The following is a 23,266-nucleotide window of genomic DNA, read 5'->3' on the forward strand; positions in this document are numbered from 1 at the left end:
ACTAGAGTGAAAGCACCGCAAGCATTCAAAAGTGACCAAAACATCAGCCAGGAAGCATAGGAACTGAGAAGTGGTCTGTGGTCCCCACCTGCAGAACCACTCCTTTATTGGGGGTGTCTTGCTAATTGCCTATAATTTCCACCTGTTGTCTATTTCATTTGCACAACAGCATGTGAAATTTATTGTCAATCAGTGTTGCTTCCTAAGTGGACAGTTTGATTTCACAGAAGTGTGATTGACTTGGAGTTACATTGTGTTGTGTAAGTGTTCCCTTTATTTTTTTGAGCAGTGTATATTTTGATTTGTTTAACACTTTTTGGTTACTACATGATTCCATTTGTGTTATTTCACAGTTTTGATGTCTTCACTATTATTCTACAATGTAGAAAATAGTAAATATAAAGAAAAACCCTTGAATAAGTAGGTGCGTCCAAACTTTTGACTGGTACTGTACATAAATGTAATATTTCATTTTTAGATTTTTAATACATTTGCAAAAATTTCTAAAAACCTGGTTTAATTTGTCATTCTGGGGTATTGTGTGTAAATTGATGAGGAAAAAAATAAATGATATCCATTTTAGAATAAGGCTGTAATGTAATAAAATGTGTCTCGCTTCAGGAAACTAGGCGTTTGTGGCGCGTCACTACTTCACAGGAGCGCCATTTGAAAGTAAGCTTTATTTTGATCAAAATGCGTTTTTTGGCAGAAATGCCTTCTGAACATGCAAACTTTCATGTACCTTCATAACAAACATGTATGCCATTTGTAAATACGAATACATTTGTTAAGTTACGAGCCTAGCTGGTTTAGTCATGGAAAAAAACAGCAACCTGTAACGTCTGGTTGCAAAAGCAAAAATAAATGGTGTGTAATGTCTGCTTCCAACTCACACCCTCAAACACATAGATCCCCTGAACGCAGCTCACTCTCCAGATCCCAATCATCTGAATTCTGATCACCTGTTCACAGACCTGTATGTCATTTACACACTCTATTTAGTTTACTTCTTTGCACCCCATCATTGTGAGGAATTGTATGTTTTGATACATAATTCTATTCGGAGCGCTGGTTTTTCCCGTTTTAGTCATCCTGTGTATCATAGTTTTGGCCACCTCACTAACAACGCCTTTTTGCCTATTCCCTGCCTGTACTTTTGCCTATCGAATTTCCTGTCATCAACCTCTTGCCTGATCTCCCGGACTATGTTACTAGTCTTTCCCTGTCTGTACTGTTGCCTTTTTGGACCCCCTGTGAATTACCTTCTGCCTGCCCCTGGGCCCAGCTACATGCCTCCTCCTGTGGTCCTTTACAAATAAACATCTGCACCGCCCTGCGCTTGAAACCAGCTCTGTCTCCCATCGTATTCATTACACAACCTTCCCACAGAAGGCTCCAGATGACATCTTCAAACTAAGGGCAACCATGGCTTCCGTGACAGGGAGGGAGAAGCATTTCTAATTTGGTCAGAAAGTCATTTAAAGTGTACTGTTAGCTAGCTATCTAACATTGTGTATGATCTGTTTAGTAATAGTATTTGAATTACTATCCATTTGCCTTGCTAGTTATAGCATAATGCTAGCTAGCTAACATTGAACCTGGTTGGTTAGATACCTTCAGATTCATGCAGGGCAGTAACGTTATGAGTTGGGATTATGGTTCATTGTTTAGCTAGCTAGCTACATGTCTAAACAAAAGACTCCACTGCGACAACTGTTGGTAGACATAGCTGGTAGATTCGCTCTGGCTATCTACTCCGATTTCAGATCACTCTCATCTGAGTGTGCCAGAGCACAGAATAACAGACTAATTTTCCAACGCTCAACGCCCATTGAATATGGCCAGTGTCAGTAAACGTTGGAAAAAAAGCGTTATTCAATTCTTGCCAACAGCACCAACACTCTGGGTGACATAAAAACAGCCTAACCAGCTCTAACAGTGCCAGTAAAATAGTCAGAGTGAGCTGTTCTCTCATTTGTGTCTGGAAGTAGCTAGCAAGCTAGCCAACTTTAGCCAGATTTCTTGGGTACTTGACTACTGTTGTTAGGTCAGAAAGCTTGGATCAACCCAATTTTTCGGCCAGAGCGAAATGCTCTTGAGTTTACGAACACCCAGGGCACACTCTGGCAGATTAAATTTATGAACACAGCCGTAGTATAAACCAGGCTTTAGACTTGAAATCTTTGGTTGTTTATTACACAGCCTCACATGTGAATCTTTAACCTGTTTAGGATAGGGGGCAGTATTTTCACGGACGGATAAAAAACGTACCCAATTTAATCTGGTTATTACTCCTGCCCAGAAACTAGAATATGCAAATAATTGTTTGATTTGGATAGAAAACACCCTAAAGTTTCTAAAACTGTTTGAATGGTGTCTGTGTATAACAGAACTCATATGGCAGGCCAAAACCTGAGAAGATTCTAAACAGGAAGTGCCCTCTCTGACCATTTGTTGTGCATTTGGATAGTGGTCGATCTGAGAACAATGACACGTGCACGTGAAGAGTCCATTTTACATTTTCAGTCTTTGAACGAAAACAACATCGCCCGGTCGGAATATTATCGCTATTTTACGAGAAAAATTGCATAAAAATTGATTTTAAACAGCGTTTGACATGCTTTGAAGTACGGTAATGGAATATTTTGAAACTTTGTCACGATATGTGCCGGCGCGTTACCCTACGGATAGTGTCTTGAACGCAAGAACAAATGCAGCTATTTGGATATAACTATGGATTATTTGGAACCAAACCAACATTTATTGTTGAAGTAGAAGTCCTGGGAGTGCATTATGACGAAGAACAGCAAAGGTAATCCAATTTTCTTGTAGTAAATCTGAGTTTGGTGAGTGCCAAACTTGGTGGGTGTCAAAATAGCTAGCCTGTGATGGCCGGGCTATCTACTCAGAATATTGCAAAATGTGCTTTCACCGAAAAGCTATTTTAAAATCGGTGTGTCAGATTTTGAAATCTGACACACCGGTTGCATTAAGAAGTAGTGTATCTATAATTCTTTAAATAATTGTTATATATTTTGTCAACGTTTATGATGAGTATTTCTGTAAATTAATGTGCACATTCACCGGAGGTTTTGGGAGGCAAACATTTTCTGAACATCACGCGCCAATGTAAAATGCTGTTTTTGGATATAAATATGAACTTGATCGAACAAAGCATACATGTTGTCACGACACCTACGGGAGGTGGCGCCCCTCCTCGCCCGGGCGGCGCTCGGCGGTCGTCATCGCCGGCCTACTAGCTGCCATCGATTTATGTTTCACGTTCTGTTAGTTAGGCCTAGGTTAGTTGCGCCCCTGTTTTGTGTTAGTTGTTAGTGGGGAAGGGTATTTAGGCTAGCTAGTTAGGTTTGTTGTTTGTGCGGGATTGTTCGTTTGTCAGGGTGTGTTTTTGTTATGAGGTTCTGTATTTTGCCTTTTGGAGTTACGCTATTCATTTTGGGCTGCGTCAATGGTTACGTTCTTTAAAGGGTGGTGCATTTCTTTCTGCACACCTTGCACTCCATACCTTTTGCATATTTTCCGTGTGGATATTTTATCAAATTCATTCACGGAATCATTCTGTCTCCTGAATCCACAAGCCACCCGTAGTGACACATGTATTGTGTAACATGATGTCCTATGAGTGTCATCTGATGAAGATCGTCAAAGGTTAGTGCTTAATTTTAGCTTAATTTTCGGGTTTTTATGATGCCTCTCCTTGCTTGGAAAATGGCTGTGTGGCTTTTGTTGTTTAGGGGGTGTCCTAACATAATCTAATGTTTTGCTTTCGCTGTAAAGCTTTTTTGAAATCGGACAATGTGGTTGCATTAAGGACAAGTGTATCTTTAAAATGGTGTAAAATAGTCGTATGTTTGAGAAATTTGAATCATGAGATTTTGGTTGTTTTGAATTTGCCGCCCTGCTATTTCACTGGCTCTGTCCCGCAGGTGGGACGGTCACGTCCCACATACCCAAGAGAGGTTAAAGCTGACATTGTTTTTATATGCTTTTATTTTATTTTGAATCCTGCGGCTCTGTTGGGCTGAATTGCTGTGAGCGCTGCTATATATCCCGGGATCCTGACAGATTCCATATAGGGGGAGAGACGCGAAAGCCCAGCTAGCCTAGCTGGCTCGGCGGCCTCAAATGGAGGCCACAATTGAACGTTTCCAACGTTGCAGGAGCTGCATTTACTTTGCTTTGTTCTGGAACAAAGTGGCCGCGTTGGCTTTCAATGTAGCAACTGCTTGCTTGCGGAGGACTACAGGAGCGAAGTAGCTACTCTTAGCAAGCAAGTAGCAAACCTACATAAGCTACTGGAGAACCCACGCCCACCTACTTTTTCTTTTTCTTCCATCCCAGTAGCCAGACGCCACTCTGGTCTGTTGGAAGTTTCGCCACCATGTCGGCTCTTCACAGCTGACTGGCCGGTGCTAGCAGTGTTCCATCCCTGAAGGGGTCTCCCCCTTCCCTGGAGAATGGAGCTGATCTCGACCCAGCCATGGAGGTACGTCACTCACCGTGGAAGTCGAAGAAGGCGTCATCTGGCAATGGGGGTCTCCATGGAGATGTTGAGCCCGGAACTGACACTGTCCAGAAACAGCTTTGATCCAGAGGTTCCGGCATCTTCATCCGTGGTGGCTTCCCAATCAAGATCAGATCCGGAGGTAACTGTGGCTCTGTCTCCCTCTCCGGTGGCTTCAACCTCGGGTTCAGATCCTTCGGAGCTCCCAGCCTCATCCCAGCCTGAGAGACCGGCCCATTCAAAACCACCAGCTGTCATCATAGGCAGCTCTATGGTGAGAAACATCTCGGTCCCCAAGTCAAAAACCCTGTGCTACCCAGGAGCACGAGTACAGGATATAACAAGGCTGATTCCGATTGTTCTACCACTGATGCCAGCAGCTGACACTGTCGTAGTCCATGTGGGGTCAAACAACATCAGGAGGGCTAGCTCTGAACATTTGAAAGTGGATGTTAAATAACTGATTTTAGCATTAAAAGACTCGGCCAATAATTTCAGGTCCAGTACTATCGTTGGGCCACGGGTGTGAAAGATTCAGCAGACTGCTGGCATTACACATCTGGCTAAAATACTACTGTAGCTCTGCTAGAGTCACTTTTATTGATAACTTTGTCACCTTCTGGAAACAGAAGATACTCTACAGGAATGACGGAGTCCATCCAAATCATCTTGGCTCCTGGACTCTGTCCATGCATTTCAAGGCTGCGTTGAAACAATGACTGGTAAATGATTCAAGACCAGCTCAGTTAATCCCTACCATTGTGACAATGAGTCATCATAATGCTGCATCAAATGTACATGATCTTAGGGGCATTGGCAAACACAATGTAAGTAATTTAATTTATGTTCCCCTAATTGCACCGAATACATCTGTTTATCCTACAGCTATTGTAAGCAATAATCATGAGCATATAAACCAGAGTTACACTTTTTGCACTGAGGTGGTGTGCAATAGTAGGAAAACCCCTTTATGGAGTTCACCCTGCACTATCAGCTCCAATGTAAATAACATGAGTAAGTCTACCTCTGATAAGCTTCTCAGTAAAGCATTAAAAACAATCAATCAATCCAGAAAAGTGCTAAAAAAATAGCCCATATTAACATATGTAGCTTAAGAAACAAGGTCCATAAAGTCAATAACTTGCTTGTAACAGATGACATTCATATTCTGACTATCTCTGAAACTCACTTAGATAATACCTTTGATGATACAGTGGTAGCAATACATGGTTATAAAATCTACCGAAAAGACAGAAATGCCAAATTAGGCGGTGTTGCGGTCTATATTCAGAACCATATTCCTGTTAGGCTTAGAGACGATCTAATGTTAAATACTGTTGAATTAATATGGCTACAGGTTCATCTGCCTCAGCTAAAGCCCATTCTTGTTGGAAGCTGCTACAGACCACCAAGTGCTAACAGTCAGAATCTGCATAATGTGTGAAATGCTTGATAATGTATGTGATATCAACAGAGAAGTATATTTTCTGGGTTTATTAAATAATGACTGGCTATCATCAAGCTGCCCACTCAGGAATTAACTTCAAACTGTAACCGGTGCCTGCAACCTGGATCAGGTTGTCAGTCAACCAACCAGGGTAGTTACAAACAGCACAGGAATTAAACTGTTTAGGATAGGGGGCAGTATTTTCACGGCCGGATAAAAAACGTACCCGATTTAATCTGGTTATTACTCCTGCCCAGAAACTAGAATATGCATATAATTGATTTTGATTTGGATTGAAAACATCTTAAAGTTTCTAAAACTGATTGAATCGTGACTGTGAGTATAACAGAACTCATATGGCAGGCCAAAACCTGAGAAGATTCTATACAGGAAGTGCCCTCTCTGACCATTTCTTGGCCTTCTATAGCCTCTTTATCGAAAACAGAGGATCTCTGCTGTAACGTGACATTTTCTAAGACTCCCATAGACTCTCAGAAGGCGCCAGAACGTTGAATGATGACTCTGCAGTCCCTGGCTGAAAAACAGTAGCGCATTTGGATAGTGGTCGATCTGAGAACAATGATACGGGCGCGCGCATGCACGTGAAGAGTCCATTTTACATTTTCAGTCTTTGAACGAAAACAACGTCGCCCGGTCGGAATATTATCGCTATTTTACGAGAAAAATCGCATAGAAAATGATTTTAAACAGTGTTTGACATGCTTCGAAGTACGGTAATGGAATATTTTGAAAATATTTCTCACGATACGCGCCGGCGCGTCACCCTTCAGATAGTGTCTTGAATGCAAGAACAAACGCAGCTATTTGGATATAACTATGGATTATTTCGAACCAAAACAACATTTGTTGTTGAAGTAGAAGTCCTGGGAGTGCATTCTGACGAAGAACAGCAAAGGTAATCCAATTTTTCTTATAGTAAATCTGAGTTTGGTGAGTGCCAAACTTGGTGGATGTCAAAATAGCTAGCCATGATGGCCGGGCTATCTACTCAGAATATTGCAAAATGTGCTTTCACCGAAAAGCTATTTTAAAATCAGATATAGCGATTGCATAGAGGAGTTCTGTATCTATAATTCTTAAATTAATTGTTATATTTTTTGTCAACGTTTATCGTGAGTAATTTAGTAAATTCACCGGCAGTGTTCGGTGGGAATGCTAGTCACATGCTAGTCACATGCTAATGTAAAAAGCTGGTTTTTGATATAAATATGAACTTGATTGAACAAAACATACATGTATTGTATAACATAATGTCCTAGGATTGTCATCTGATGAAGATCATCAAAGGTTAGTGCTGCATTTAGCTGTGGTTTGGGTTTATGTGACATTATATGCTAGCTTGAAAAATGTGTGTCTGATTATTTCTGGCTGGGTACTCTGCTGACATAATCTAATGTTTTGCTTTCGTTGTAAAGCCTTTTTGAAATCGGACAGTGTGGTTAGATTAACGAGAGTCTTGTCTTTAAAATGGTGTAAAATAGTCATATGTTTGAAAAATTGAAGTTTTGGCATTTTTGAGGTATTTGAATATCGCGCCACGGGATTACACTGGCTGTTGAGTAGGTGGGATGCAAGCGTCCCACCTAGCCCATAGAGGTTAAAGAGGTGGGGTTTCAGGTGGCTCCGGAAGGTGGTGATTGACTCCGCTGTCCTGGCGTCGTGAGGGAGCTTGTTCCACCATTGGGGTGCCAGAGCAGCGAACAGTTTTGACTGGGCTGAGCGGGAACTGTGCTTCCTCAGAGGTAGCAGGCCAGAGGTGGATGAACGCAGTGCCCTTGTTTGGGTGTAGGGCCTGATCAGAGCCTGAAGGTACGGAGGTGCAGTTCCCCTCACAGCTCCGTAGGCAAGCACCATGGTCTTGTAGCGGATGCGAGCTTCAACTGGAAGCCAGTGGAGAGAGCGGAGGAGCGGGGTGACGTGAGAGAACTTGGGAAGGTTGAACACCAGACGGGCTGCGGCGTTCTGGATGAGTTGTAGGGGTTTAATGGCACAGGCAGGGAGAACCAGCCAACAGCGAGTTGCAGTAATCCAGACGGGAGATGACAAGTGCCTGGATTAGGACCTGCGCCGCTTCCTGTGTGAGGCAGGGTCGTACTCTGCGAATGTTGTAGAGCATGAACCTACAGGATCTGGTCACCGCCTTGATGTTAGTGGAGAACGACAGGGTGTTGTCCAGGGTCACGCCAAGGTTCTTAGCACTCTGGGAGGAGGACACAATGGAGTTGTCAACCGTGATGGCGAGATCATGGAACGGGCAGTCCTTCCCTGGGAGGAAGAGCAGCTCCGTCTTGCCGAGGTTCAGCTTGAGGTGGTGATCCGTCATCCACACTGATATGTCTGCCAGACATGCAGAGATGCGATTCGCCACCTGGTTATCAGAAGGGGGAAAGGAGAAGATTAATTGTGTGTCGTCTGCATAGCAATGATAGGAGAGACCATGTGAGGATATGACAGAGCCAAGTGACTTGGTGTATAGCGAGAATAGGAGAGGGCATAGAACAGAGCCCTGGGGGACACCAGTGGTGAGAGCACGTGGTGCGGAGACAGATTCTCGCCACGCCACCTGGTAGGAGCGACCTGTCAGGTAGGACGCAATCCAAGCGTGGGACACGCCGGAGATGCCTAACTCGGAGAGGGTGGAGAGGAGGATCTGATGGTTCACAGTATCAAAGGCAGCAGATAGGTCTAGAAGGATGAGAGCAGAGGAGAGAGAGTTAGCTTTAGCAGTGCGGAGCGCCTCCGTGACACAGAGAAGAGCAGTCTCAGTTGAATGACCAGTCTTGAAACCTGACTGATTTGGATCAAGAAGGTCATTCTGAGAGAGATAGTAGAGCTGGCCAAGAACGGCACGTTCAAGAGTTTTGGAGAGAAAAGAAAGAAGGGATACTGGTCTGTAGTCGTTGACATCGGAGTGATCGAGTGTAGGTTTTTTCAGAAGGGGTGCAACTCTCGCTCTCTTGAAGACGGAAGGGACGTAGCCAGCGGTTAAGGATGAGTTGATGAGCGAGGTGAGGTAAGGGAGAAGGTCTCCGGAAATGGTCTGGAGAAGAGAGGAGGGCATAGGGTCAAGCGGGCAGGTTGTTGGGCGGCCGGCCGTCACAAGACGCGAGATTTCATCTGGAGAGAGAGGGGAGAAAGAGGTCAAAGCACAGGGTAGGGCAGTGTGAGCAGGACCAGTGGTGTCGTTTGACTTAGCAAACGAGGATCGGATGTCGTCGACCTTCTTTTCAAAATGGTTGACGAAGACATCCGCAGAGAGGGAGGAGGGGGGAGAGGGAGGAGGATTCAGGAGGGAGGAGAAGATGGCAAAGAGCTTCCTAGGGTTAGAGGCAGATGCTTAGAATTTAGAGTGGTAGAAAGTGGCTTTAGCAGCAGAGACAGAAGAGGAAAATGTAGAGAGGAGTAAGTGAAAGGATGCCAGGTCCGCAGGGAGGCGAGTTTTCCTCCATTTCCGCTCGGCTGCCCGGAGCCCTGTTCTGTGAGCTCGCAATGAGTCGTCGAGCCACGGAGCAGGAGGGGAGGACCGAGCCGGCCTGGAGGATAGGGGACATAGAGAGTCAAAGGATGCAGAAAGGGAGGAGAGGAGGGTTGAGGAGGCAGAATCAGGAGATAGGTTGGAGAAGGTTTGAGCAGAGGGAAGAGATGATAGGATGGAAGAGGAGAGAGTAGCGGGGGAGAGAGAGCGAGGGTTGGGACGGCGCAATACCATCCGAGTAGGGGCAGAGTGAGAAGTGTTGGATGAGAGCGAGAGGGAAAAGGATACAAGGTAGTGGTCGGAGACTTGGAGGGGAGTTGCAATGAGATTAGTGGAAGAACAGCATCTAGTAAAGATGAGGTCAAGCGTATTGCCTGCCTTGTGAGTAGGGGGGGAAGGTGAGAGGGTGAGGTCAAAAGAGGAGAGGAGGAAAGAAGGAGGCAGAGAGGAATGAGTCAAAGGTAGACGTGGGGAGGTTAACCTGTTGGGGCTAGGGGGCAGTATTTGCACGGCTGGATAAAAAAATGTACCCGATTTAATCTGGTTACTAATCCTACCCAGTAACTAGAATATGCATATACTTATTATATATGGATAGAAAACACCCTAAAGTTTCTAAAACTGTTTGAATGGTGTCTGTGAGTATAACAGAACTCATTTGGCAGGCAAAACCCTGAGACATTTTCTGACAGGAAGTGGATACCTGATGTGTTGTATTACCTTTAAACCTATACCATTGAAAAACACAGGGGCTGAGGAATATTTTGGCACTTCCTATTGCTTCCACTAGATGTCACCAGCCTTTACAAAGTGTTTTGAGTCTTCTGGAGGGAGATCTGACCGAACAAGAGCCATGGAACGATGATGGCCCATTAGACACCTGGCGCGCGAGTTCATGTTGGGTACCCTCGTTCCAATACGTTATAAAAGAGAATGCATTCGTCCACCTTGAATATTATTCATGTTCTGGTTAAAAAGGCCCTAATGATTTATGCTATACAACGTTTGACATGTTTGAACGAACGTAAATATATTTTTTCCCCTCGTTCATGAAGTGAAGTCCGGCGGGCTTAGATCATGTGCTAACAAGACGGAGATTTTTGGACATAAATGGTGAGCTTTTTTGAACAAAACTACATTCGTTATGGACCTGTGATACCTGGAAGTGACATCTGATGAAGAGAATCAAAGGTAATGGATTATTTACATAGTATTTTCGATTTTAGATCTCCCCAACATGACGGCTAGTCTGTATCGCAACGCGTATTTTTCTGGGCGCAGTGCTCAGATTATTGCAAAGTGTGATTTCCCAGTAAGGTTATTTTTAAATCTGGCAAGCTGATTGCGTTCAAGAGATGTAAATCTATAATTCTTTAAATGACAATATAATATTTTACCAATGTTTTCTAATTTTAATTATTTAATTTGTGGTGCTGACTTGAATGCCGGTTATTGGAGGGAAACGATTTCCTGAACATCAACGCCACAGTAAAACGCTGTTTTTGGATATAAATATGAACTTGATAGAACTAAAAATGCATGCATTGTCTAACACAATGTCCTAGGAGTGTCATCTGTTGGAGATTGTAAAAGGTTAGTGCATCATTTTAGCTGGTTTTATGGTTTTGGTGACGCCTGTCTTTGAATTGGCACAACATTACACACAACTCTTGTAAATGTACTGTCCTAACATACTCTAAATTTATGCTTTCGCCGTAAAACCTTTTTGAAATCGTAAAACGTGGTTAGATTAAGGAGATGTTTATCTTTCAAAGGGTGTAAAATAGTTGTATGTTTGAAAAATTTGAATTTTGACATTTATTTGGATTCAAATTTGCCGGTCTTGAAATGCACCTGCTGTTGATGGAGTGCACCACGGGTGGGACGCTTGCGTCCCACCTAGCCCATAGAGGTTAAAGTCACCCAGAACTGTGAGAGGTGAGCCATCCTCAGGAAAGGAACTTATCAAGGTGTCAAGCTCATTGATGAACTCTCCAAGGGAACCTGGAGGGCGATAAATGATAAGGATGTTAAGCTTGAAAGGGCTGGTAACTGTGACAGCATGGAATTCAAAGGAGGCGATAGACAGATGGGTCAGGGGAGAAGGAGAGAATGTCCACTTGGGCGAGATGAGGATCTCAGTGCCACCATCCCGCTGACCAGAAGCTCTCGGGGTGTGCGAGAACACGTGGGCAGACGAGGAGAGAGCAGTAGGAGTAGCAGTGTTATCTGTTGTAATCCATGTTTGCGTCAGCGCCAAGAAGTCGAGGGACTGGAGGGTAGCATAGGCTGAGATGAACTCTGCCTTGTTGGCTGCAGACCGGCAGTTCCAGAGGCTGCCGGAGACCTGGAACTCCACGTGGGTCGTGCGCGCTGGGACCACCAGGTTAGAGTGGCAGCGGCCACGCGGTGTGAAGTGTTTGTATGGCCTGTGCAGAGGGGAGAGAACAGGGATAGACAGACACATAGTTGACAGGCTACAGAAGAGGCTACGCTAATGCAAAGGAGATTAGAATGACAAGTGGACTACACGTCTCGAATGTTCAGAAAGTTAAGCTTACGTTACAAAAATCTTATTGACTAAAGTGATTAAAATGATACATTACTGCTGGCTGGTAAAGTTGGCTAGCTAGCAGTGGCTGTGTTGTTGACTTTGTTTGAAAGTGTAGCTGGCTAGGTAACCTCGATAGTTTCAGTGCTACACCTTATCATGATACAAAGGCAACTATGTAGCTAGCTAACACTAGCTAACCTGGCTAGCTAACCTCGATAATTACTCTAAACTACACAATTATCTTAGATACAAAGACAGCAAAGACAACTATGTAGCTAGCTAACACTACACTAATCAAATCGTTCCGTTGTAATGTATTAGTTTCTACAGTGCTACTAGTCGGTAGAAGTTGGCTAGCTAGCAGTGTTGACTAAGTAGGAGAACGGTGGCGCGGCGGACGAAAATAGCTGGCTAGCTAACCTCGATAATTACTCTAAACTACACAATTATCTTAGATGCAAAGACAACTATGTAGCTAGCTAACACTACACTAATCAAATTGTTCCGTTGTAATGTATTAGTTTCTACAGTGCTGCTAGTCGGTAGAAGTTGGCTAGCTAGCTAGCAGTTGTTGACTAAGTAGGAGAACGGTGGCGCGGCGCGGCGGACGAAAATAGCTGGCTAGCTAACCTCGATAATTACTCTAAACTACACAATTATCTTTGATACAAAGACAGCTAAGTAGCTAGCTAAAAAATTGCTCAGATCAAACAAATCAAACCGTTGTAATGTAATGAGATGTAATATTACCTGCGGAGCGGAGTGCAGCATGACTACTCGCTCCAAACCCGGAAGCATCAGATATGTCTATGTCCTGGGAAATTCCCTTGTAACTTACAACCTCATGCTAATTACATGAGCTTACGTTAGCTCAAGATTGGAAGTTAAATTTTTACAGGGTCTTTAAAATAGCAAAATATGCTACACCTGCTTTATCTGTTAGACTTTATGGACATGTCAAACCACTCAGATGAACTTAGTCAGACCAAGGTAAGTATAGTTGGTGGTGTGTTTCAGGGTTGTTTCTCCTAGGGTGAAATGGTATCTTCCTTCGTGAAATCTGAACTTTTTCTGAAAGGAATCTCCCATTCCTCTCAAAAACTTTTGAAAAAGCTGTTGCGCAGCAATTCACTGCCTTCCTGGAGACAAACAATGTATACAAAACACTTCATTCTGGTTTTAGAACACATCCTCGTGCTCCTAGACCTTAGTGCTGCTTTTGATACCATCGATCACCACATTCTTTTGTAGAGATTTGAAACCCAAATTGGTCTACACAGACAAGTTCTGGCCTGGTTTAGATCTTATCTGTCAGAAAAATATCAGTTTGTCTCTGTAGATTGTTTGTCCTCTGACAAATCAACTTTACATTTTAGTGTTCCTCAAGGCTCTGTTTAAGGACCACTATTGCTTTCGCTATATATTTTACCTCTTGGTGATGTCATTCGGATACATAATGTTAACTTTCACTGCTATACGGACGACACACAGCTGTAGATTTCGATGAAACATGGTGAAGCCCCAAAATTGCCCTCCCTAGAAGCCTGTGTTTCAGACATAAGGAAGTGGATGGCGGCAAATGTTCTACTTTTAAACTCGGACAAAACAGAGATGCTAGTTCTAGGTCCCAAGAAACAATGATCTTCTGTTGAATCTGACAATTAATCTTGATGGTTGTACAGTCGTCTCAAAAAAAACTGTAGGACCTCGGCGTTACTCTGGACCCTGATCTCACTTTTGACAAACATATCAAGTCTGTTTCAAGGAAAGCTTTTTTCCATCTGCATAACATTGCAAAAATCAGAAACTTTCTGTCCAAAAATGATGCAGAAAAATGTATCCATGCCTTTGTCACTTCTAGATTAGACTACTACAATGCTCTACTTTCCGGCTACCTGGATAAAGCATTAAATAAACTTCAGTTAGTGCTAAACACGGCTGCTAGAATCTTGACTAGAACCAAAAAATGTGATCATATTACTCCAGTGCTAGACTCTCTACACTGGCTTCCTGTTAAGGCTAGGGCTGATTTCAATGTTTTACTGCTAACCTACAAAGCATTACATGGGCTTGCTCCTACCTATCTTTCCGATTTGGTCCTGCCATACATACCTACACATAGGCTACAGTCACAAGACGCAGGCTTCCTTACTGTCCCTAGAATTTCTAAGCAAACAGCTGGAGGCAGGGCTTCTCCTACAGAGCTCCATTTTTATGGAATGGTCTGCCTATCCATGTGACATACCTTTAAGTCTTTATTGAAGACTCTTCAGTAGGTCCTATGATTGAGTGTAGCCTGGCTCAGGGGTGTGAAGGTGAACGGAAAGGCACTGGAGCAACGAACCACACTTGCTGTCTCTGTCTGGCCGGTTCCCCTCTCTCCACTGGGATTCTCTGCCTCAAACCTTATTATGAGGGATGAGTTACTGGCTTACTGGTACTCTTCCATGCCGTCCCTAGGAGGAGTGTGTCACTTGAGTGGGTTGAGTCACTGACGTGATCTTCCAGTCTGGGTTCGAAGCCCCCCCTCGGGGGCATGCTGTGGGAGAGATCTTCGTGGGCTATACTCAGCCTTTTCTCAGGATAGTGAGTTGGTGGTTGAAGATATCCCTCTAGTGGTGTGGGGGCTGTGCTTTGGCAAAGTGGGTGGGGTTATATCCTGCCTGTTTGGCCCTGTCCGGGGGTATCGCCGGATGGGGCCACAGTGTCTCCTGACCCCTCCTGTCTCAGCCTCCAGTATTTATGCTGCAGTAGTTAGTGTCAGGGGGCTAGGATCAGTGTTATATCTGGAGTGTTTATCCTGTCTTATCTGGTGTCCTGTGTGAATTTAAGTATGCTCTCTAATTCTCCCCTTTCTCTCTCTTTTTCTCTCTCTTTCTCTTTCTCTCAGACCTGAGCCCTAGGACCATGCCTCAGGACTACCTGGCCTGATGACTCCTTGCTGTCCCCAGTCCACCTGGTCGTGCTGCTGCTCCAGTTTCAACTGTTTTGCCTGCGGCTATGGAACCATTGCCTGTTCACCGGACGTGCTACCTTGTCTCAGACCTGCTGTTTTAAACTCTCTAGAGACAGCAGGTGCGGTAGAGATACTCTGAATGATTGGCTATGAAAAGCCAACTGACATCTACTCCTGAGGTGCTGACCTGTGGCACCCTCTACAAGCACTGTGATTATTATTATCTGACCCTGCTGGACATCTATGAACATTTGAACATATTGGCCATGTTCTGTTATAATCTCCACCCGTCACAGCCAGAAGAGGACTGGCCACCCCTCATAGCCTGGTTCCTTTCTAGGTTTCTTCCTAACCATGGCGCTTCTACACCTGTATTGCTTGCTGTTTGGGGCTTTAGGCTGGGTTTCTGTACAGCACTTTGTGACATCAGCTGATGTAAGAAGGGCTTTATAATACATTTGATTGTCAAGTTTTCCACAGGAATGCTGGCCTATGTGGACTTCAATGCTTCCCACAGTTGTCAAGTTGGCTGGATGTCCTTTGGGTTGTGGACCATTCTTGATGCACATGGGAAACTTTTTCACTGAGTGTGAAAAACCCAGCTGCATTGTAGTTCTTGACAAACTCAAACTGATAAAGGCACCTACTACCTTACCACATTCAAAGGCACTTAGATCTTTTGTCTTGCCCATTTAAAAAAAAACACCTTTATTTAACTAGGCAAGTCAGTCAAGAACAACTTCTTATTTACAATGACGTCCTACCCTGGCCAAACCCGTATGACGCTGGGTCAATTGTGTCCCGCCCTATGTGACTCCCAATCACAGCCGGATGTGATACAGCCTGTATTTGAACCAGGGACTGTAGTGACACCTCTTGCACTGAGATGCAGTGCCTTAGACCTTTGCGCCACTTGGGAGCCCATTCATCCTCTTAACAGCACACATACACAATCCATGTCTCAATTGTCTCAAGGCATAAAAATCCTTCTTTATACTGTCTCCTCCCCTTCATCTACACCGATTGAAGTGGATTTAGGTGACATCAAGAAGGGATAACAGCTTTCACCTGGTCTGTCTATGTCATGGAAAAAGCAGGTATTCCTAATGTTTTGTATACTCGGTATATATGGCTGTGTTTACACAGGATCTTTTTTTGCACTAATTGGTCTCTGAAAAAGATTGGATGTGGAAAGATTTTCTCTTACTGGAAAAAATGATCAGAATTGGGCTGCCTGTTTGGTATTTAGACAGGAATCCTATTGGACTTTTACTTGAAATGTTGAGTTCACTTCGGAAGGCCTGAATTCTGGCATTCATCTGGCTACAGAAAGCCATTTATCTGCATGTCCAGCCCACTCATTATCTCAGCCAATCATGGATAGCGGGAAGATTGCTGACTTTTTCTTTGGCTAAACCAACTAGGCTAGTAATTTAATCATTTTATTCATATTTACAGATGGAATACATTTGTTATTAAGGCGCATGAACGTTCACATTCAAACAGCTCTCCTGTGAAGTAGTGACCCACGACATATGCATAGTTTCTTGAAACGGGTCACAAATACTTAACTGTGTCGCGTCTCTGGCAACCTAGATTTGTGTAGGGACTATACAGCTGTATCTCGTGGAAGGATAAATTCACCAAAATCACATTTTTAATGAAAATATGTCAGTTGCTCATTTGATAAAAGTGATAATGCATTCGAAGCCCGTGTTTGGAGGATGTATTGGCACGGTTTACCGGCACTCGACTTCATCTCGGGCCTAACAACACTCATGCCAATATATCTTCCAAAGACCAGCTTATTGGGCATTATCACTTAGATAACACATACATTAATAATGGTTTGTATCATATGACGTTGTACATTTGAGTTTGCAGCATCATTTGATACAAGGCATTCATGTATAAGGTCACAGACCTTTGGTCATTTATAACACATACATAACTGCTTAATGATGTAAACAGAAATGTATTAACACATAGGGAATCATCACTAACAGCTAAAACAAATAAACATTAAAGTAATGTTTAAACCATACATTTCCCTTTATTTGTACATTTTTAAAACAATACAAAATACATGAAGTTTCAAAACATCCAGCATTGATCATCTTGTAGCTGGTCCTCAGCTGGCAGGTGAATGGTTCTTGCCTCTCTTCCTGCTGGAGGTACTGCGTGTTGGTTTCCATGTTGGTTAGTAGGTATGTTCGGAAATGCCTTTGTCACAACATCTGGATAAGGGTTTTTCTGTGCAACGCCAAAACTCTGAGTGGGAAGATGGGAAAGTCCATTCAATTCCTATTATTATATTATAGTCCTCTCACTCAAACCCTTGTAATTGTTTTGCCTTATGTTGCACCTACGCCATCTTTTCCAGGAATAGCGTTATCATGTTACTGAATATATCCAGAGAATTTTCAGATTTTGTTATGAACAACTGCGCGGCAATGTAACGAGGGTCGTCTACAGGGGACCAAGGCGCGACGTGTAGAGTGCTCATATTTACTTTAATGATAACACTTTAACAAAAAACAACAAAACGACAGCCAACAGTTCCGCCAGGTGAAACTCACAAAACGGAAAACTACCCACAAAAACCAAGGAAGAAAAACCCCTACTTAAATATGATCTCCAATCAGAGGCAACGAGAACCAGCTGCCTCCAATTGGAGATCAACCCCAAAAATAACAACATAGAAATAGAAAACCTTGAACGCAAACATAGAAATAGAAAGCATAGAAAAACACACCCTGTCACGCCCTGACCTACTCTACTATAGAAAATTACATCTTACTAGGGTCAGGACGTGACAGTCAAAAAGTACAGTAAATGTAAAATATACATAATATCAACAGTGTAATGGTTGGATTCAGTCTTGTGAACTGTAGTCCCTTGGTCTAATAATTTTCCAATTATCTCCAAACTGTATACTTTAAATTACTACCGTGGTTATGCTTATGGTTTTCATATTTCTTCCGTAGGAATCATTTAAATTTAGCCCAATCCATATAGGCCAATATCCACGAGTGTGGCAACAATTCCGGTTGCCGTTAAACTGTCTGCTAGTCAGCCGACTGGTAATGAGGAGAGAGAGGAAATTACTTTCTGGGTGTCACGTCCTGACCAGTATAGGGGTTATTTGTTATTGTAGTTTGGTCAGGACGTGGCAGAGGGTATTTGTTTTATGTGGTTCGGGGTGGTGGTTTGTTTAGAAGGGTGTTTGATTTATTATTTCTGGGTTTTGGGTTATGTTCTATGTCTTTGTATTTCTATGTTCTTTCTAGTTTAGAAATTTCTATGTTAGGTAATTGGGTGTTGGACTCTCAATTGAAGGCAGGTGTTTGTAGTTGCCTTTGATTGAGAGTCCTATATATAGGGATGTGTTTTGTTTGTTAATTGTGGGTAGTTGTTTTTGCATTGCGTTGGTGTAGCCTGCAAAACTGTTTCCTGTTGTTGGTTATTGTTTTCTGGTGTTCGCATTTAATAAATTATAATGTTGAGCATGCAACCCGCTGCGCCTTGATCCTCTCTTCAAGAAGACAGACGTTACAATGGGTAAAAATTGTTTTCACATTAGACTCTGCCCCCTGCAAGACGTGGGATTCTGCATTAAAGATGACTGGCATAGTTAACCACTGAAAACAGAAATAGAAAAAGCCTGACACTCTGGGTCAAAACAATGTTTCAGCACACCTCAAATAGAGAAAATATTTTATATCACTGCAAATGTTAAACAGTTATTGTGAACGATGGAGTGTCTATAAATTATAGTGATTCTAACCCATATGTGAAACATCAATTCCTGTTTTATAGATGGGGCAAGAGTGGCTAATGTTTGAGCCCTGCGACTATAACACAAGCTTTGACTTCCTTCAGATATTACCCATTAGGGATAGAGCGACAAGCCAACATGCTTTTTTATACTGCAATATGACTTTCTCCCTGTGCCAGCTACACGCACATTCATACAGCTCTGTCAGCAAGAGCTAGAACAGGTGTCCAAAAACTGCCAGGGTCACATAGTTCAAATGACAGCTCAGGCTTACAGGGTCAAAAGGACAGATGGACAACAACCTCTCTAGGCTAGGTGGGACGGTATCGTCCCACCTGACCAACATCCAGTGAAAGTGCAGGGTGCCAAATTCAAACTACAGAATTGTAAATATTTAACATTCTTCAAAATACACATGCAATATGTCAAAATAAAGCTTAACTTCTTGTTAATCCAGCCGCGGTGTCAGATTTCAAAAAGGCTTTATGGCGAAATCAAACGATTATCGATTATCTCAGGACTGCACCCCATCATACAAATGCATAGCAATAATTTTCAACCAGGCAGGTGGCGACACAAAGTAAAAAATAACTATATAATTTATACCTTAACTTTGAAGATCTTCTTCTGTTGGCACTCCAATATGTCCCAGAAACATCACAAATGGTCATTTTGTTTGATAAACTCCTTTTTATATCCCCAATAATGTCCATTTATTTGGCACGTTTGATTCAGAAAAACATCGGTTCCAACTCGCCCAAAATAACCACAAATTATCTAATAAGTTACCTGTAAACTTTTTCCAAACAACTTTCCTAATCCATCCTTAGGTATCCTAAAACGTAAATAATCGATAAAATTTAAGACGGAATATACTGTGTTCAATAACGGATAAAATCAACGTGGAGCGAGCTACAGGTCGCACGCCCCAAACAAGAGAGTCCACTTGGCTTGACTCTCATTCTGAATAGCCGTACTTCTTCATTTCTCAAAGGAAAAACATCAATCAATTTCTAAAGACTGTTGACATCTAGTGGAAGCCATAGGAACTGCAACCAGGTGCCTCATAAATCTAGTTTACCATAGAAACCTAATTGAAAACACAGTGAACAAAAAATAATAATTCCTGGATGGTTTGTCCTCGGGGTTACGCCTGCCAAATAAGTTCTGTTATACTCACAGACATCATTTTAACAGTTTTAGAAACTGTAGAGTGTTTTCTATCCAAATCTACCAATTATATGCATATCCTAGCTTCTGGGCATGAGTAACAGGCAGTTTACTTTGGGCACGCTTTTCATCCGGACGTGAAAATACCGCCCCTATACCAAAGAAGTTTTAAACAAAACACTGAAGACCTCCTCTATAATACACATCAACATAGTCTACAGCCAGCTCAGGTGATGTGCCGCATTTCAAGTGAACAATGCTTCTTAATCACCAGAGACAATGAGAAGAGCTCCATTCTTCTTCCCCATGTCTCCTCGGGGCACTGAGCAGACTGTTCATCTCTGTATGGTCCAATTGACTGATGGATTTCCAGCATCTACATCGGCCAACGCTATTAAGTAGTCCGCTGGAGCGAAATGGTTAACTGTTTCCCAGGTTTCTGCAATTGACTCAGATATTCCTGCCTTCTATTGTCTCAGAAGGCTGTGACTAAGTACATTTCTTGCTAGACAAGCACACTCTTTAATATCCTGATGCATACAATAAATACAAAAACATTCAACCAATCCTATCATTGACATTGGCTGTTGTTTTAATCAGACTGGTTAAATATAAAATAATTAGGCTAAACTTTGCAATAGATGGGATTGGGAAAGTGTTAAACTGGGTCAAAACTGTCAGGTGTGTTAGTCTCCTCTCCATTGTAGTGAGTGAGGCCTTGCAGAAAGGACCTGCCTAGAGGTCTTATCTCGCTGTGTAGCATGAAGCGCTATGCAGCGGTCTTTATTGGTAGGATGATGGAGGGAAGCCTGCCTCCCCAGATAAACAGTCCCTCTGTTCTCAGGACAGCTTAGCAGACCTGCTGTTTGCTGCTGGCTCTGGAGAAACTGCTCCTACAGCCATTAGCATCCTCCACTGTATCTGGAGACAAGATGATTTAGGTTACCTGACTGATGGAGGGAAAAGGAGCCTGAGACTGGATAAGGATGGATCATGTGGACAAATTTGGGGAAGAGGAAGCGAAGATACTTGTGCAGGGAGGAGGGAAAGATACTGGTGGAAAGATGGAGGAGAACAGAGATGCTGAGGTGGCAATATGGTGACAGACCATTTAGGCCTACACCCAGAAATGTCACCTACCTAACTCGGGGGAAAGCCTTGTTATGTGGAATGTTTGACTGCGACAGCACATCCAGGGAGAGATTGGCTCCAGGACTGATAATCAAGTTATTTCATAAAACTCCTTTCAAAATGTTGGCCTTCAAAAGCAATGGAATCTCTGCTTCCACATTGCCTACGCAATAAACTACAGAAAGATAAGCCTCAAAGCTTTGCTTCTTTGATACTAAGCCGTTAATGGACAATTCCACCACTTAATATCTAGTGATGTGTTCTGACTTCTAAACTTGAAATATTGGTCATCAGGTATCCTATGGAAATGAGGGATGTCACAGTCTGGTTTCTACACCAGAAGTTAATGGCTTTCTGTAGGAGGAATGTATATGGTGGGGTCAATTAAGGTTGGATATGAGCCAAAGGCTTGGAACGTACAGAGTAAAGGAAAGGCAATCACATAGTTGCAGTCACTGATAAGGGTGGAGAGCTGTGGATTAGTGAGGAATGGGGCGGAAGTCAGGTCAGGTCACATTAAGGGAGAAGGAACAGTTTATTATCTGCCTCACTTAACTTTCTGCCTAGCAATAAATATGTAATGTTTAGAGGGATGGAGGAGAATGCACCCAAATTGTGGTATATATACTGCTGGTGGAAACATGTATTTGTCTGTTCAGCTGTCTGACCCTTTGAGGTGAATAAACTTGGTTTGAGCGTTAATAATCATCTGTGAGTTTTTACTTGGTTCCTTTGGAACCTAACAGTTGGCGCTGCGAGCAGGGCTCACCACGATTTACAGTCGAACTAGGTATTCTGAATCAGTGAAACAGGAGCCGGCACCAAAAACAAGGTAGGCACAGTTCCTACACCTGTTATCACTCATTCTGACATCTTGGGGAGATGAGAATCGTAGGCTGAACAATTCAGTTGGCCCATTGTATAATGACTGGTTGTAAATATAAGGTGTAGGGTAGGTTCCTTTAAGGATAGGTCCCGAGTGGAGGATTTCCTCTGCGAGATCCATGAGTGACATTACAGAATAGGGTAGGTTCCATATAGGATAAGTCCCTAGTGGGGGGTATTACCCTGCGAGATCTGTAAGAGGGTGAAAGTCCCAGCCACAGTGGCAGTGAGGCAGCAGAGTGTATGTGGATAGTGATAAAAGGTTGCCTATAAGTTCTGGATGATATTCAAAAATTGTTTGAACATGATTCGAGTGTATTAGCACTAGCAATAAGGATAGACGTTGGTTTATGCCTTATTGGTGTGGGGAACCCTGAAAATAGCCAGACAACTGTGAATAATTTTGGTAATGTGTGTTGTCAACAACAGTGATATTTCAGGCGTAACACTGGAATAAGACATTAAGGTCACCCGTATTCTCCAATAATACATTTGCAGATGCTTTAGTATTGGTATTGGTTTAGTAAGTGGGTATCGCCACCTTGGAAAATAGCTAATAGAAGGCGTGTATTAGAGCCGGGAGTGAGGAGATCTAAACACCCTGGACACCGTCGTTAGAGGCTTTGGAATAATAACTATTGAAATGGTGACCGGCGGCCCCCAATTCTCCCTGTAAAGCGGGACTAGAGGAAGAAAAGTTTTGAAAAGCTATTTAGGCGCTGAAAGAGGTGCATGGGCATTCTACCAAATCGTCTCGAATATGGAACAATTTTTGCAAACTGGATAAAATTGTTCAGCATTTCCCTGCTGATGGAAAATTACAATCTAATAGAGAATTCAGGGATGCAATTGTGACTTGGCTCAATACACCAGCGTTTTGATGTCAGCATTCTATCAACAAAAAAGACAAACCGATAAACCCAAAATTAGTAGATGTACTAAGCTGCAAAAAGACTGGGTACGTGAGTACGTTGATATAATTTGTACGTCTGCTTTGATGGCAGGTTTGAAACCTGTTATCAAAACAGCAATTGAGGGGGTAGTTGATGAAATAGAGCAGGATGCTTTGAGAGTGGAATCTAACTCCGCTCACTTCGCAGTCGTGCGAGGGGTTAATACAGGCCCAGTGAAAGTCACTAACAGGGGTTTTAATGGTCAAGGTAGGACAAAGGAACAGAGAAGAAAAAGTAGCGAAAAAACATCAAAGCGTAGGGCGACAGATCCCTGTTTTAGATGTGGGGCCGTTGGTCATTGGAAGAATGAGTGGAGAATGATAATGGAGACTACTGCACCCGCTGCATTCATAGATACCTGGGATCAAATA

This window comes from Salmo salar, chromosome ssa09, assembly GCF_905237065.1.
Source record: "Salmo salar chromosome ssa09, Ssal_v3.1, whole genome shotgun sequence".
Classification (NCBI taxonomy): domain Eukaryota; kingdom Metazoa; phylum Chordata; class Actinopteri; order Salmoniformes; family Salmonidae; genus Salmo; species Salmo salar.